The sequence below is a fragment of the Macrobrachium nipponense genome, chromosome 19 (genome assembly GCF_015104395.2).
Source record: "Macrobrachium nipponense isolate FS-2020 chromosome 19, ASM1510439v2, whole genome shotgun sequence".
NCBI classification, from domain to species: domain Eukaryota; kingdom Metazoa; phylum Arthropoda; class Malacostraca; order Decapoda; family Palaemonidae; genus Macrobrachium; species Macrobrachium nipponense.
Window position 1 is genome coordinate 7439261 of NC_061088.1, and position 18442 is coordinate 7457702.

Genomic DNA, 18442 nt, shown 5'->3' on the forward strand with positions numbered 1-18442 from the left:
CGACTGTGATTGGCTTATCAACAACCAATAAAACTATAGTATTGGAGAGCGAATATCCAGTGTCGTCTTTTCGACGGAATTTAATTAAAATTTATTTTAAAAAGTCATTCTCTTTGGTTCTTAGTCTCTATTGTTGCAATATATTTGATAAACACGTGCATTTAACCAAATCTTAATTAGAATGTTATATAACATTGTTTTTAAGAAACCTAATCAATGTAAGGGATGAGTATAGTCAATGTATGTTTAATTTTTTAACTGTATGATTAGAGGTTTGTATACCATACTCTATTTTTCTCAGAATTTTAGAATTGGATCATGAAACTAAATTGTTAATATTTTGTTGATACGTAGTAAGAGAAGAGAGAGAGAGAGAGAGAGAGAGAGAGAGAGAGAGAGAGAGAGAGAGAGAGTGTGTAATAAGAACCAATCCGTGACCATCTGAGTATAATGTTATGTTGAATCTATGCACAAAAACAACTAGAGAGAGAGAGAGAGAGAGAGAGAGTGAGGTTGCATTTTGGAATCTCAATTATCTAATATTTGGATGAGAGAGAGAGAGAGAGAGAGAGAGAGAGAGAGAGAGAGAGAGAGAGAGAGAGATTGTATCTTGAATTTCAATTATTTGAAATTTGGATGCGAGAGAGAGAGAGAAGAGAGAGACCGAGAGAGAGAAGAGAGAGGAGAGAGGAGAGAGAGACTAACATTTAAGTATCATGTTATAATGAAACTGAACACAAAATTAATCTGGTATTATAGGGAATAATTTGAAAGTTGAATATGAGAGAGAGAGAGAGAGAGTATGTAATAAGAACCAATCCGTGACCATCTGAGTATAATGTTACGTTGAATCTATGCACAAAAGCAACTAGAAAGAGAGAGAGTAGAGAGAGAGAGAGAGAGAGAGAGAGAGAGAGAGACGAGGAGAGAGAGAGAGAGAGGTTGCATTTTGGAAATCTCAATTATCTAATGGATTTGGATGAGAGAGAGAGAGAGGAGAGAGAGAGAGAGGAGAGATGAGAGAGGAGAACATTTAAGTATCATGTTTATAATGAAACTGAACACAAAATTAATCTGGTAATATAGGGTTTTTGGGAAATAAATTTGAAAGTTGAATAATGAGGATGAGACGAGAGAGAGAGAGAGAGAAAGAGAGAGAGAGAGAGAGAGAGCTGTCATTATTTCAAACCATAAACCCATATGTAGAGGGCATTCGTAAGTGGTTACTTGTGTTACCGCACTCACTCCTTAACGTGTGGAGCGAGAGGAATATTAATTCAGTACGCTAATGTCCTTTAAGTGTTGAAACGCCCATAGATTATATAATCTTAATTGTAGACTTATCGTTGTTCATAGGCTTATTTCTCTTAAAGAGAGTAATTGCCTTTATTGATGCAATGGCTCTTATAACTTATATATATTATATATATCTATATATATTATATATATATTATCATATATATATATATATATATATATATAGGAGAGGGGGGAGAGAGAGAGAGAAGAGAGAGAGAGAGAGAGAGAGAGAGAGAGATGAGAGAAGAGAGAGTAAATATTAAGTGAAATATGCAATGAAAATTTCTAATATTTGCATACACGAGAATTTATAGAATTTATCATAGAAATATGCTTCATGTTCATGTTTTGTTTTATCGATCGTTTGTTGTGTCCACAGTTGAACTCTGTCTCTCTCTCTCTCTCTCTCTCTCCTTCTCTCGTCTCTCTCTCTCTCTCTCTCTTTTTGATCTTGCTCGTCGCATTCACTTGGAAGTCTCCGTCAGTTACAAGCGTTCAGTTTTTTTTGTTTAACGCTGTTACGCTCGGCTAAGTTTCATATTCGGGGAATTCCGATTTCCACTGAATTCGTGAATACTGTCGAATTCTCACGAGTATTCTTTGGAAGTTAATAGTCTATTTAATTAACCTTTATTCAGTTGCTAGTTTGAATGGATATCCCGTTATTACCGTGAAAATTTATGTAAAGAATGAAAATCATCACTATTATTATTGTTATTCTTATTATTATTATTATTTTTGAGATTTTATTTTTTCACTTTTCGTATTTAGCATTCTGGATCTGACTTCGGTAACCGCCAGTTGTATGCAATCTGTTATTTATGTTATTTATTATTTTTAATCTTTTTACTATTATTCTTAATAATATTACAGAAAATGCCATCATTATGAATGCTATTGCACCTTGCTATATACATAGCTATTGTACTACTATCTCAGCAACTGAGTGGATATTGCCAATTGTAATTTTTTATAATTATATCTCGTGTATCTAAATTGTGCATATTGTATTATTATTATTATTATTATTATTTTTATTAGTAGTAGTAGTAGTAGTAGTAGTAGTAGTAAAAAATCCACAAGTATATATAAAAATATATTTCTATGTTTTTTAAATAGAAATATATTTTCGTATATAATTGTGGATTTTTTAACAATTTGTTCTTCACGAGACTGTGAATTTCTTAACAATTATTATTTTAATTATTATTATTATTTTTTTTTTTTTTTTTTTGTTTTTTTTTTTTTTTTTTTTTTTTTTTTTGCTCTATCACAGTCCTCCAATTCGACTGGGTGGTATTTATACTGTGGGTTCCGGGTTGCATCCTGCCTGCTTAGGAGTCCATCACTTTCCTTACTATGTGCGCCGTTTCTAGGATTATTATTATTATTCAAGTAGAAACTATTCTTCAAGTTTTCATTTTCTCTTGTTATAATGGCATCTTATTCTCCTTCTTCCAGGCTGGCCGTTGCTGACGTGATTGGAACTGTTGTTGTACCAGATATGGGCAGAAAAAGTGTTCTGGTACAAAAGCTCTTCGTTAGTCATCTACCATTTGAGTGGTTCTTTCATCTGGCGTCGCAGTTCTAGTGTGACGTTTCTGTTGTTTTTTAGACTGAGATAAACAGTTTTTCGTTAATTTGTACAAAGCTATGAAGTGCATTTACTGTGATGGATTTTTTTTATATGGAAAAAAATGCAAAACACAAGAGAATCAGTGGAATGAAATAGGCAAATAAAACGAAAATTAAATGGAATGTGCTCAGAAATATTGACATCTTTGCTGTTATGTTAAAACTTGAAAAGCTACAGCATTTTAAATGCAAAACCGGAATATGAATATTATATATATAGGCTTAATTTTGCTTTGAAGTTGGCAAAGAAACATCCGTCTCTTCCAAAGCAAAATTAGATAATATAGTTGTAAAATTATTGTTCATAAATCACATTTTCTTCCCTTCCAGGTCCACTAAAATAGAACATACTTCTACCACAACAAAAATGGAAAATAGTATTATAAGTTTAACTCAGAAATCCCTTTGCCTAACATGAATGGGCTGAGATGTAAAATCAAATAAACAAACAATGCTGCCAGACAGTATCACGTAATTTAAACTCAAATGACTATTTGAAAAAAAAAACCGTCTAAATAATAACAGATACAATGTAGTGAAAACTGGACATCGCAGAAAAAAAAAAAACATTCAGACTATAACTGAACTTGCAGTGATAAAAGCAATAATAATAAAAAAAAAAAAGTTTCAAATCGAATGAGACTGAAAGGTATCCATTATAGAGTCCAAAATGATGCCTTGTACCGAATGAGATTAACAGCTGGTCCTCAAATCAGCAGACAACATGAGTTTCCGAAGCGTCAAATCGGGCATGGGGAGCACCGGGTCGTCCGGCAGGCGGAGGGCCGCCAGCAGCCTGCTGGAACAGCTGGATCCGATCTCACACCACCGGGCCAACTCTCGCCACAATTCGGTGGGTCGTGCGTCCCATAGGTAAGTCCATTGCCTGGTTGTTTTTGGGCATTCGTCCTCACACACACATTGACTCAATACACTCATTTGGTATGTACAGTGGGTTGGGTATGCATACATTCACGGGTATGGACGACGTGAAGACACACTCAACCAGTTTGCATACGATGCAGAAGTATGCACAACGTGAAAACACATACGTACACAATACTCACGCAACCTGTATGCGCAGATATGCACAAAATGAAGACACACGCAACCGGTATGCATACGATGCAGAGGTATGCACAACGTGAAAACACATACATACACAATACTCACGCAACCGATATGCATACATGCACAGGTATGCACAAAATGGAGACGCACGCATGTATAGTATGCTTGTATGCATGCACAAGTATGCACAATATGAAAACACTCACATAAACAAGACACAAGCAACTGGCATGCATATATGCATAAATATGCACGCTAGAAAACACACACATACACAAAGCACAAGCAACTGGTATACATAAATGCACAGGTATGCGCAACATGAAATCACATACATGCTCAAAATACAAGCAACTGGTATGCATACATGCACAGGCATGCACTGCATGAAAATGCACACTACTGGTATACATACATACAGAAATATGCACAACATGAAAACACACACATACACAAAACACAAGCAACTGCTATGTATACATGCGCAAGTATGCACAACATGAAAACGCACACATACGCAAAACATATGCAATCGGTATGCATACATGCTCAAGTATGCTCAACATGAAAATGCAAAAAAAAAAAAAAAAAAAAAAAAAAAAAAAAAAAAAAAAAACAATCGGTATGTATTCCAGAGTTTATCGTTTATGGTAAACAAAATCAAGCAATGCCACAGATAATACAAATCTCTCTCTCTCTCTCTCTCTCTCTCTCTCTCTCTCTCTCTCTCTCTCTCTCTCTCTCTCTCTCTCATGTACTTAACACTGACTTAAACGTTTGAATTACATACTACATCTCCCGCTCGAAAAGCATAAGCCATCAAAATGTTCGTAAACGAAACGTTTTGGAAGTCCCTCCTCCAAACAGCCGGATGATGTAGTTATAACTAATTTTAAATACTGGGAGTACTTGTTGCTAAGGTCCCGGGAAGCGCTTGTGACCTTGGTATACCAGGGAGAAGTCTAGTCTGTCTGGATAAGTCCAGTCATTTAATGTCATTCGCGCGTGAAGATTCATCGGGTGTATTGGTCGAGTGTTTGTCTATGATTACTTAAAAGTGTAACTAGTATACTGATTGCTCTGTGAACCTAATATTCAACTGAAGGTAATTATTGAAGGTTGCTGATGTTCAGCTGATGGTCATTTTTAATTATGCTAATGTTCAAATTGAAGTAATTATTGAAAATTTTAGGATTCAAATAAAAGTAATTATTGCAAGCTGCTAATATTACTCGACTTAATTCTTAAGAGACTTTAATATTCAACTGAAAGTAATTATTGAAATTTACTAACGTTCAAATGGAAGTAATTATTGAAAATGTTAGTATTTAAATGGAAATAATTACTGCAAGTTGCTAATATTCAACTGGAGGTAATATTTAAAGATGCTAGTGTTACTGAAGGTAATTCTTGAATGATTTTAATATTCAACTGTAGGTAATTATTGAAAATTGCTAATATTCAAATGGAAGTAATTATTGAAATAAGCTAATATTCAACTTAGGTGATTATTGAGATATGCTAGTATGTAACTGAGAGTAATTATTAAAAGATGTTAGTATTCAACTTAAGGTATTTATTAAAAAAGTGCTAATGTTCAACTGAAAGTAATTCACTACAGTAAGACATGTCCTGTATTCAAATGGAAGTAGTTATTGCAAGTTGCTAACATTCAACTGGAGGTAATATTTAAAGATGCTAATATTAATGAAGGTAATTCTTAAAAGGTGTTAATTCAATTGTAGGTAATTATTGAAAGTTGCTTATGTTCAAATGGAAGTAATTATTGAAATAAGCTAATATTCAACTTAGGTGATTATTGAGATATGCTAGTATGTAACTGAGGGTAATTATTAAAAGATGTTAGTATTCAACTTAAGGTATTTATTAAAAAAGTGCTAATGTTCAAACTAAAAGTAATTCAATACAGTAAGACATGTCCTATAAGACGGCGGCGACTTACAATACTGTCATAAACATGTTGACAACTTGTAAAAGACTCTTGGGCGAAGAACGAACCTTTGGCTAATACTGATACTCTTACGATTCAATTGTTATATTTACCGATAAGTCGGTAACGTGTATCCAACTTCTTGTGATGTGCATGCGATAAGCTGCTGACATGCTTATGGTATGTTATAATGTAGGTCGAACCGATCTTGACCCATGTTTATTGTCAGATAAATGGACATTATGAAATATATATTTCACTAAGTATTCCACATTGGCTGTTATATTTCCAGTAGGCTGTTGGGCTGTTTTGGCTGTGATCAAAGTGAAAATATCGTACGTATTGAATGTGTTGATGGTAGTGAATAAGGTGTGTGTGTATATATATATATATATATATATATAATATATATATATATATATATATATATATGTATTTGTATATATTATATATATATGTATATATATATATATATATATATATATATATATATATATATATATATATATATATAGCTTGTATATGTGTATGTACCATTGTTAGTCCCAGGAAAAACTGCCTAGAGATTAAGCTTTAGGTAATGCATATGTATTCTGTGTTTTTTTTAGCATAATTCCTTAAGCGGGTGGTAACAATGTATAGGATATGCAATTTTCGAAACTTGCATTTTTAACACTTCTATAACAAAATTCTCTAAGTTCATTTCTGCCAAAATGGGAGCTACGTATACCTTTTTCACGGCTGTGAGATTTTTCCATCAAGTTTTTACTTTCAAAACCTATTCGACAAAGCGCCGGTACTTTTCTTTTACGTAAAAGGCAGAGAGAAGAGAGAGAGAGAGAGAGAGAGAGAGAGAGAGAGAGAGAGAGAGAGAGAGAGAGCAGAGAGAGCGAGAGGAGAGAGAGAGAGACTCGCTTTGTAATTGAATTAAAAAAAAACACAAAGCGATGCTCTTACTGGAAAACTGCTGGGCTGATGCTTGTAGTATATTATACACGAGGACAACAAAAAGGTAACTTTTATTTTTTTCCCGTTTCGAGATCTACGTGCTTGGGACACCTAATAGTTTGTTGCAAGCCAGGATTGTAGGGTGAGAGGAACAGAAAGGCTAAGGATGAGGGAAAATTAACATTTTCTCAAAAGAAAGGATGTTCAGGGAATCTAAGAGAACAACCGCAAATACAGAATTACAAACTCCTTTGAAATTATTGCAGTTGTCATTCCATTTTTGTCCATTTCGTTTTTTTTTTTTTTTTTGTTTTTTTTTTTTTTTTTTTACTTGAAACCTCAGAAAATACCAAAATGTTTTTTTTTTTTTATCACATTTTGTATGATTAAAGAATTGTTCATTCTGCGTATAATTTTAATACGAATCATATCATATCTACAGCTTGTTCTTACTTCACAATATCTATCAAGCACTAACTAGGCTGACCAGTCAATTACATAGTGACAGCGTGATTGGATCATTGCCGAAGAAATTGTGCCTTTGTTGACCTAAACTGTCAGACAGCCGATGTATGGTCGAATTTGGTAGCACGCAGTTAGTTTGTGGCAGAGCATTTGAATAAATAAAAGTAATTCTGGTGCCAAAAAAGTTGAACGGACATTAAGGGTAGAATGAAGGCAGACGTGACTGATTGAAGAGTATAGTGGCATGGTAAAATAACAGAAGTTTGTGGGGTATACAAGTAGGATGTTCAGACATATGCCAGAAGTTGGTGGTGGATACAAATAGGATGCTCAGACATGTGCCAGAGATTGATGTGATACAAGTATGATGTTCAGACATGGCAGTAGTTGGTGGGATACAAGTAGAATGTTCGTACATGTTGGTGAAAAGTGTTAAGTGGCTAACAAAGCTGTGTAATGTACGTCTTGATGAGGGAGGTTTTCAAGAAGAACAATTGTTCAGTTTATCAAGGTTTGATGCGAATGCTTTTAGGAGATGTATAGCCTAACTCTTTGCGTACTGTTTTGATGAAAGTGCAAAGCAAAATTTCTACCGAAAAAAAGCAAAATTTTGACCGAGAGAAAAAAAATCTAAATTTTGACTGAGAGATAAAAGCTAACTTTTGCCTGAGAGGAAAAAGAGCAAAATTTGCCTGAGAAAAAAAAAAGCCAAATTTTGACAGAAAAAAGCTAAATTTTGCATGAGAAAAAAAGCTACTTTTTGACCGAGGGAAAAAAAAAAAAAATTTTGACAGAGCAAGTTATCGATGGAAGAATGATTGATAGGGAAAGAGAGTGTATGTATATATAAGGAGTGGGGTGTTGTGAGGTAGTATTTTTCTTTTAAAGAAAACTTGAGAGAGATTTGAGAGTAGAGAGAGATCGTTTTGTGTACATGAACTTAGAAAAAAAAACTTATGTTATATCATTATAGACAGAACGTGAACAAAGCTAAGGATATTTTTAAACTTCAGAAACGCTAGGAGGTAGAAAGAGACATAGATCAGTATTAAAATCACAGATGAGTTTACGCAGAGCCTATATGGATACGTCTTCTTATACGCAAATTTACTATAATATCGTTAATTATGTCTATACCAGTATCAAGTCCCGATAGGTGGCTAGTGCCATCCGTGCACCTCAAGCAGAGCACTGTAGGCATAACTTAAGGTCCTTTGCAGCGTCCCTTCGGCCCCTAGCTGCAACCACTGTCGTTTATTTTATCGTACCTCTGTTCACATTCTCTTTCTTCCATCTCCTAACAATTCTTTCAACATTTTTCAGGTAGCTGAATGACCTCATAGGTCCCATACGCTAATCTATAATGTAGATAAATTTGCGTTAACCTGTCTTGTGGGTCTCGAGGTAGACTTGAGGGTGGGCATAAGTAACTCTTAAAAAGGGTATGCTTAAAGGTGGGCGTGACACATTCCTAAAAGGGGGTAGGCTTAAAGGTGGGCATGAAAACACTCCTAAAATGGGTAATCTTAATGGTGGGCGTAACACACTCTTAAAAGGGGAGTCTTAAAGGTGGGCATGACACACTCCAAAAAGGGGTATGTTTAAAGGTAGGCATAACACACTCCTAAAAGGGTTAGTCTTAAAGGTGGGAAAAAACCTTAAGAAAAATTATTCTTGACGAAAATAACCTCAGACAAGAATGGCTATGTGACTCATTCCTATTTTTAAACTGCCGCCCTTATAAGTTAGAGCGAGCTTTCGCTATGTGGGGAAAGTTTGAGTGGTTGGTACCAGTTCAGATTGACTGTGGAAACGTGACGAGAATATTCTTCTCTCTCTCTCTCTCTCTCTCTCTCTCTCTCTCTCTCTCTCTCTTTCTTCAGCATTAAGCATACTCAAAAACTCTTGCTCAAGAACTCTCTACCGATTCAAGAAAAGGTTCTAAACTCTCTCTCTCTCTCTCTCTCTCTCTCTCTCTCTCTCTCTCTCTCTCTCTCTCTCATTTTTCTCCATCTCTGGAATTCGTGTGGTAAAATATGGGGGAGGACCGGTACTATAAATTAGTAGGTGGGATGTGATTCCGTAATCCATTAAATCTATTGTTAGGACGCTGCTGGGTCGGAAGAGAGAGAGAGAGAGAGAGAGAGAAGGGAAAGAGATTCCAGGAATTCATCTTGAATTAGTGATTAGTATTTGTGTATGATGTAATGTTTGAGAAAAAGAGAGAGAGAGAAATATTTTGAAGTGACTGTGTTACTATATTCCATATTTTAAGAAAAGGGTGATATATATATATATATATATATATATATATATATATATATATATATATATATATTATGTATGATGTATATATATATATATATGTATGTATATATATATATATGTATGTATGTATGTATGTATGTATATATATATATAATATATATATATATATCTATATATATATATATATATATATATATATATATATATATATATATATATATATATACACACATATATATATATATATATATATATATATATATATATATATATATATATATATAATAACCAAGATTAGAATTCTAATCTCTGTTTTGTTCATGAAACTTACTTGCAGATATATATATAGCTGTATTCTCCGAAGTCCGACCAGAATTCAAACTCGCGGCACACACGGCAGTGGGCGGCCAGGTGGTAGTACCCACCCATTCCCGCCGCTGGGAGGCGGATATCAGGAACCATTCCCATTTTCTATTATATTTTTTCTGTCGCCGGTCGGTAAACACCTGTTTACAGACCTCGCCCAGGATTTTTGGAGGATTTAAACTCGTTATAAGTATCGGATTGACTTTTGGTTTTGACTCTGGATTGTTGGATTGGCATACGCGATAGTGGACTGTTTTTGGATTTTGGATTGGCTTTTGTATGAAACGTGATGTCGGGATCAAGTTCAGTGAGCTTCAGAGTGTGTGTGAGAAGTGATGCAAGGCGAGGGCATACCGAAAGCATCGGTAGTACCCCACACAGTATGTATGGGGTGTAGGGGGCAAGTTTGTTTGCTGGTTGATCGTTGCATTGAATGCAAAAGGTTTGACTGAGGATGAATGGAAGGTGTATGAATCCTATCGGCGTAAGCTAGAACGCGATAGGATCAGGAGGTCTTCCTCTAAAAGCGGTTCTACGAAAGGTAAGGGAAGTAACATTTCGCCTATATTAACACCAGTAGAATTTGCTTCACCTAATCCGTGTTGTTGCCTGAGGGCCCTAGTTCTGTGTCTGGAGAATGGTAATGCCCTTTCTCTGATTCTAGAGTCATTGCGCACTCTAGAGTTCCAAAGTGTTGGCCCTGGAAAACGGCTCGACTAAAGTGTGTGATCGTGCCCCTAGTGTTGTGGAGGGGGCGTCAGATCGGCCCCATAATGCCTCTAGGTCTAGACCTCTGTCGGACTCCCAGACCTCAGGGAGTGGGCATGTCGAAGCCGCAAGAGGGTTACGGGGGCTCCCCACCGATCTGGCGTCCCTTCGGCAGGACCTGTTGCTACTTCCCAGCTGCCAAGGAGCGTGCTCAGGCTCGATCCTAAAGGACTGTTTTCGTCCTCCGAGGCGCCCTCCCCGCGCAAGGGGTGGGGTGGAGCTCTCGGAGTGACTCACGTCCGCTGAAAAGGACTTTTCCTAGGGAGGACGCTTTACGTCCCCTCTCTCCGCTCTCGTTGCGGTCGTCGCCTGTCGTATGACGCGTTTCCTCCTCAGAAGAGAGGTAGGACGTCGTCGAGGACGACGCTGAGAAGCGCTTCTCTCGCGCCTCGGAGAGGCAGGTTGCTGTTCCTGTGAGAAGGAAGGAGGCGTCCCCCCGCCCCTCGTCTTCTCGCAGGCGCAGCCCTTCACCTCCTCTCGGTTCTTCACCTACGAAGAGTATTCTTGCGTCGCTTCAAGACCAATTGTCGACCTTAATGGCTCGGAAGACTCGCCCAGCAGCAGTTGAGCCTAAGCGAAGGAAGGACGCTAGACTGCCTGTCAAGAGGACGAGGCAGTCTCCTTCTCTGTCTCCTCGTTCGTCGCTGTCTCCGCCCGCGCGTCAGGACGCCTTTGAGGACGCTCGACAGGACGCCTTGGAGGACGCGTTTGAAGACGCTCGGCAGGACGCTCGTCGGGTGGCTTTGTTTGACGCTTTGCGCCTGTGGAGAAGCTTTGAGAGCGCTCAGAAGGACGCTTTTGAAAGCGAAAGCTGGACGCTTGAGCGTCAAGCGTAAGGACGCTCCTCGAGAGAGACTTAGAGTTTCCTCTCTTGACGCGCAGCGAGGTCAGGAAGCTCTTCGTAGTTCGAGCTCTAAAGATCGACAGAAGGTCGGTCGCTTTGAGGAGGCGGATGTTAGTCTTCCTCGGAAGCCTTTGTTGAAGGCTAGACCCGCGGGGCGCACGCCCTCTCCAGAGGTTCTATCTCCTTTGCCTCTTCGGGAGGAAGGAGAACATAGTAGTCCGGCTGACTCAGTGGAGGAAGAACAGCCGTCAGCTTCGTCGGTTTCCGACTACAAGGTGCTGGTACGACTTTTACGCTCCTTGTTTGGGGAAAAGTTCCAGCCTGCAGCTCCTAAGTCTCCGCCCTCTCAGTTCTCCTCTTCGAAGTCGGGCAAGGTTTCGGAAGTGGTGGAGATGAAGACTTCCTTATCCACTAAGAGAGCATTCAAGAAATTGCAGGACTGGATGGAACGTCGGAAGGATCAGGGCAAGTCGACTTTCGCCCTTCCTCCTTCAAGGCTGAGTGGGAGAGGCGGCATTTGGTATGAGGACCAAATCGGAAGTAGGAATTAAGATCCCGTCCTCTTCCCAAGGGGACTTTGCTAGTCTGGTAGACGCCCAGAAGAGATCCCTTTTGTCGTCCGCGAAGATTTCTGGACACCCACGGAGATAGACCATCACATGAAAGGTCTGTTAAAGACTCTGGAAGTCTTTAACTTCCTAGACTGGTGCCTAGGAGCCCTGGATCTTCAATCTAGGAGTCCTGATTCTTTGAGTCTGGGGGAGCTGTCCAATGTGTTGTCATGCATGGACAAGGCCGTCAGGGATGGTTCGGAAGAGGTTAGTGTCTCATTTCGGCACTGCTTTCCTCAAGAAGAGAGCGCCTATTATGCAATTCACAGCGAAGTCTGTTTCTGCATCGCAGAAAGCAGAACTTCTCTTTGCACCTCTTTCGAGCCATCTCTTCCCCCAGGCTATGGTAAGGGACCTGGCAGTGAGCCTACAAGAGAAGGCTACCCAGGATCTCTTGGCCCAGTCTTCTAGACGTCCTGCAGTCCCTATCACGTCGTCGTCGGGACGACCTCCTAGGAAGGTTAAACCCTTTCGGAGCGCTCCTCCCTCGAGAGCTGCTCCTCGAGGGAGAGGACTGGCAAGAGGAAGAGGTTCCTTCAAAACCTAAAACCTCTAAAGAAAAGAAAGTCCTTCAGATGCCTGTCGGAGCCAGGCTAAAGTTCTTTTTGCGGGAGCGTGGAGAGAGAGAGATCAGATGCGTGGTCCCTCAAGATAGTAGAAACAGGGGTACAAGATCCCTCTTTGTAGACCCTCCTCTCTTTCAACGACTCCCAGAGATCTTTCCCCGTCGTATTCAAGGGGAGAAACAGCAGGTTCTTTTAGATCTTTTGGAACAAATGATCTCGCAAAAGAGCGGTGGAGCAGGTCCTAGACCTAGTCACCAGGATACTACAACAGACTTTTCCTGGTACCAAAACAGTCGTCGAGGGTGGCGTCAGTCTTGGACGTAAGCAGCTTGAATCTTTTCGTAGAAAAGAAAAAATTCAAGATGGAAAACACCTCAGTCGGTTCTAGGAGCCTTAAGACCGGGCGACTGGATGGTGTCCTTGGACCTACAGGACGCATACTTTCACGTGCCTATCCACCCTCTTTCAAGGAAGTTTATGAGGTTATGATAAGGACAAATTTTGGCAATTCCGAGCCCTTTGTTTCGGTTTAAGCACGGCTCCGATGGTATTTACCATAGCTCATGAAGAACGTAGCGAGATGGTTACATTCTGCAGGAATAAGAGTGTCCCTGTATCTCGACGATTGGCTTATCAGAGCATCGTCAGAAGAAAGGTGTCTGAAGGACCTTCACTTCACGTTGGCCTTGGCGAAGTCCTGGGACTTCTAGTCAACCTCGAAAAGTCGCATACTGACCCCAACACAGTCCATCGTGTATCTGGGGATTCAGATGGATTCAGTGGCTTTTTGAGCGTTTCCGTCCCAGGAACGACAGCCTGCAAGGCTTAGAGAAAGTCTCGGCATTCTGGGGAAGGAAGCTTGCTCGGCGAGGAATGGATGAGTCTGCTGGGAACCATTTCCTCGCTGGAAAAGTTTGTTTCCCTGGGAAGACTACACCTCAGACCTCTCCAGTTTTTTCTTAGCAGACGAATGGAGAGTCAGAGAGGATCTGGATGCGACCCTTTTCATCACCGAATCGGTGAAGAACCATCTAAGATGGTGGTTAGATCTCGGAAGTTTGAGAGAGGGGTTGTCCCCCTAAAGCTTCTGAGCCCAGACCTAGTGTTGTTTTCCGACGCTTCGGTTGTCGGGATGGGGAGCAACACTGGGAGGGAGGAAGTGTCAGGCACCTGGAAGGGGGAACAGGTGTCCTGGCACATCAATGTAAAGGAACTAGCGGCGGTTTTTCTGGCGCTACAGTTCTTCCAACAAAAGGTTGCAGAGAAAGTAGTCCAAGTCAACTCGGACAACACCACAGCCCTGGCGTACCTAAAGAAGCAGGGAGGTACACACTCCCGTCCTCTGTTTTATTTAGCGAGGGAGATTCTGCTGTGGGCAGATGCGAGACGGATAAGGATCCTGACGAGATTTATCGAGGGAGTCCAGAACGTCAGAGCAGACCTTCTCAGCCGACAAGATCAGATCCTGCGACGGAATGGACGTTTGCACCAGGACGTCTGTCGAGAGCTCTGGAGACTGTGTCCGTTAGTCGACCTCTTCGCGACGTCGAGAACAAAGAGGTTGCCTCTTTATTGCTCTCCTGTGTTGGATCCGGGAGCAGTCGCGATAGACGCACTGCTCTGGGACTGGACGAACCTGGACTTATATGCCTTCCCGCCATTCAAGATCATGGGGGAAGTAGTAAGGAAGTTCGCGGCATCGGAGGGGACGCGGGTGACCCTGATCGCCCCGAGTTGGCCCGCGAAAGAATGGTTCACAGAGGTAATGTCATTCATCATAGACTTTCGAGGACATGCCCTGGAGGAAAGATCTACTCAGACAGCCCCACTTCGCAAGATATCACCGAAACCTCTCCGCTCTGGGTCATGACTGCGTTCAGACTATCGAAAAGCTGGCCAGAGCGAGACGGTTTTTTCTAAAGCAGCTGCAAAGGCGATCGCCAATGCTAGGAGATCGTCCTCGAGAGCTGTTTACCAGTCGAAGTGGGCTTCCTTCAGGGCATGGTGTAGAAAGGAGGGAATTTCCTCTTCCTCTACTCGTGAGCCAGATAGCCGATTTCCTGCTATTTTTAAGAAATGTGCAGAAACTGGCGGTCCGACCATCAAGGGATATAAGAGCATGCTGTCGGCAGTCTTCCGACACAGAGGACTAGATCTGTCTGATAACAGGGATCTTCACGATACTCCTGAGATCATTTGAGACATCCAAGATACCTCAGGCGAGGCCTCCTTCTTGGAACCTGGACTTAGTCCTTAGACTGTTAATGTCGAGTTCTTTCGAACCTTTACATGAAGCGTCTCTTAGACTTGACGAAGAAGGCTCTTTTCCTAAACTGCTCTGGCGACGGCGAAGAGAGTTAGCGAAATTCAGGCCATTTGTAAGAGATGGGCTTCAAGGGGGACAATGCTGTCTGCTCTTTGAGTCCCACTTTCTTAGCAAAGAATGAAAACCCGTCGAACCCTTGGCCAAGGAGCTTTGAAATCAAGGGTTTTTATGACAAGCCTTGTGGGCCAAGAACCGGAGAGAGTTCCTGTGCCCTGTCAGGGCTCTAAAGTTTTATGTCCACAAGACTAAAGAAGTACGAGGTCCCTCAGATAATCTCTGGTGTTCGGTTTTAAACGACACGATATACCGTTATCCAAGAACGCTTTGGCGTTCTTTCTGAGGGACGTCATTAAAAGAGGCTCATTCGCTCTTCCACACAGATCGATTTGAGCCTCTTCGCGAGTGAAAGCTCACGAGGTCAGAGCTGTTGCAACCTCGCCTTGCCTTCCAAAGGAACATGTCGATCAAGGACATCCTTGAACGCCACCTTTTGGAGGAGCAATTCAGTATTCGGCCTCACACTACTTGAGAGATGTGAGAACGATATACGAGGACTGTGTTCTCTTGGGCCATTACGTTTCTGCAGACACAGTATTGGGGGCTGAAGGTAGCTCTCTCCCTATCCCTTAGTTAGGTTTAGGTTAGGTTTTAGTTGTTGTGTTTTTGGTTGTGGTGAGGCTTTGGTGAAGACCTCCCATCTTTTAGCTTAGTGTTCAGGGGGTCTTGGTTAGTTGGTCAGGTGGTGGTCAGTTGCTTCGTTGCCCTCATTTGTATGGCTCTATGCTCTTGTCACAATTGAGGTCACGTCCCCGTTGACAGAGCATTCAGAGCGCACCAGCACTACAGGTCTCCACCTGGCTGGCAACTCTGATTAAGCACAAGCAGGCTGTAGTGACAGTAATCACAGAGCTACTTTGCTAACAGGTGAGGAACCAAGGTGTATATCATCTATCTTAATTTAAGTTTCCTACAAATCCTATTCTGTCTCTTTCCCACCATCCGAAGGTGGGATTAGCATATATATATCTGCCAAGTAAGTTTCATGAACAAAATGTTATTGTTATAATACAATTAAGTTTGTTCATACTTACCTGGCAGATATATATAATTAAGTGCCCACCCACCTCCCCTCAGGAGACAGTGGCACTGATAAAATATGAATAGAAAATGGGAATGGTTCCTGATATCCGCCTCCCAGCGGCGGGAATGGGTACTACCACCTGGCCGCCCACTCTGCGTGTGCGCGAGTTTTGAAATTCTGTCGGACTTCGGAGAATACAGCTATATATATATCTGCCAGGTAAGTATGAACAAACTTAATTGTATTATAACAATAAACATATTTATTAAAAGGTAGCAATGAACCAGAGCAGCTGGCAACTACAACAACACCCCCCCTCTCTCTCTCTCTCTCTCTCTCTCTCTCTCTCTCTCTCTCTCTCTCACCTATTTATTTAAGAACAAAGCATTACCTAAATAAACCCAGGTTCTTAACAAAAAGATTAAATGAATGATTGAACTCAGATAACCCCACTCCATATTTCTACTCCAAAATAACCAACATTTTAGTCATGAAACTGGAAAAGTCACAACAGTCTCTACAGTAACACCATGACACATTATTTAAGTCAATTCCCCTTTCTCCCAGAACTGCCTGTTAGAAGACAGGATAACACCTCGATAAGCACAAGATTATAATCAAAATATAATATGAAATACAGCCACATCTTTGGCCAAAATAAATATGGTTACCCATTCAACACAGTATTCACAACACTATTATTAAGAGTCACTTTGCAGAAGCCATCTTTGCTCTGCCGCCTCTCTTGCACAGATCTCCCTTCCATGGTTACCTTACATCTCGTTATGTACGGAAAAAACTTGCACGCACGTACGAACTCACAAATATTGTCCACGCCCCTGGTAAACTGCCTAGAACTAATTACATAAGTCACCTCTGCGACCCGCCCGTAGCAACAGGACATGCACAGATCTGCACATACAGCAACTTTGATATCACACCACCCGAGGAAGGATGCGTTAGCACTTCCAAGGCTTGTCACTCAGACCACTGTCTCTAAGGACATTCCAAGAAAGTCACAGCACATCACATTACAACGGTATATTAAACATATTATTTGAGCAAATCGCTCTTTTTTATAACATATATGTATGTATGTATGTATGTATGTATGTATATATATATATATATATATATATATATATATATATATATATATATATATATATATATATATATATATATATATATATATATATATATATATTTATATGATGATTGAGAGGAGAGAGAGAGAGAGAGAGAGAGAGGAGAGAAGAGAGAGAGAGAGAGAGAGAGAGAGAGAGAGAGAGGGAGGAGTAACTTTCTATAGTAATTAAGTTATCTAATAAATTTCTGGTTTAATCTTACAGATTCTTCCCCCCGTAGCTTGCCAAGGAATCTCCAGAGAAGAAGGTAAGTGCCCAGGCTATAATTCCTACAAGGTATTTCTCATTCAGTGCATTTTAAAGCTTTTAATGATATTTCGCACTAGGATGGGAACGTTGAAAATATAATCATTGTAAATTTGGTATGTTTTTTTTTATTTTTTTTTATTTTGAAACAAATATCATTGATGTTTATAAGACTATTTAGTTTTGTGCTGCAATGAATAGGATTAGAGATATAGCGACTGAAGTTATTTATTAATATTTTTTTTATTCGAGATTTTATTGAATTTATTAAAAATTATTTTTGTGCTTTGAGTACCCGTACCCTAATAAGAAAATTATATATATATATATATATATATGAATTTGAACTTACATTTAAAGTTTAATGTGTAGATTCAGAGTTATCATTTCGAGTAATAGGTATAAATTACATATATATATATATAGTATATATATATATATATATATATATATATATATATATATATATATATATATATATATATATATATATATATATATATATATATATATATATATATATATATATATATATATATATATATATATATATATAGATATATATATATATATATATATATAAATATATATAATATATATATATATGAATTCTTACTACGTAACACTAATTAAAAGTAACATTAGGAGATTTTTTCATATTTAACACTTCGTTTCCGTGTGCCCCCAGTCTTAAGTTCATATAACCTTTCCTAAGAAACAATTCTTTTTTTCTCATATTTATTTTGCCTTGTTGATATTTTCTTGGTCTAACATTCAAAATGTCAAGGATTCCATTAGCTCTTTTAATCAGGTGTGAATCCTCCTTTAACTCAAACTATGGTAGAATTT

At 39.4% G+C, this 18442-nt stretch overlaps 1 long non-coding RNA gene across 1 annotated transcript in view; it reads left to right on the top strand.

The window, feature by feature from the left end:
* Positions 1-17615, top strand: part of LOC135212571 (uncharacterized) — a 375323-nt gene extending 357708 nt beyond the window's left edge. The window contains exons 2-3 of the long non-coding RNA XR_010313932.1: positions 3265-3807; positions 17568-17615. This is a non-coding gene — a long non-coding RNA (uncharacterized LOC135212571). The remainder of the gene's footprint in view (positions 1-3264; positions 3808-17567) is intronic.
* Positions 17616-18442: the final 827 nt, after the last annotated feature.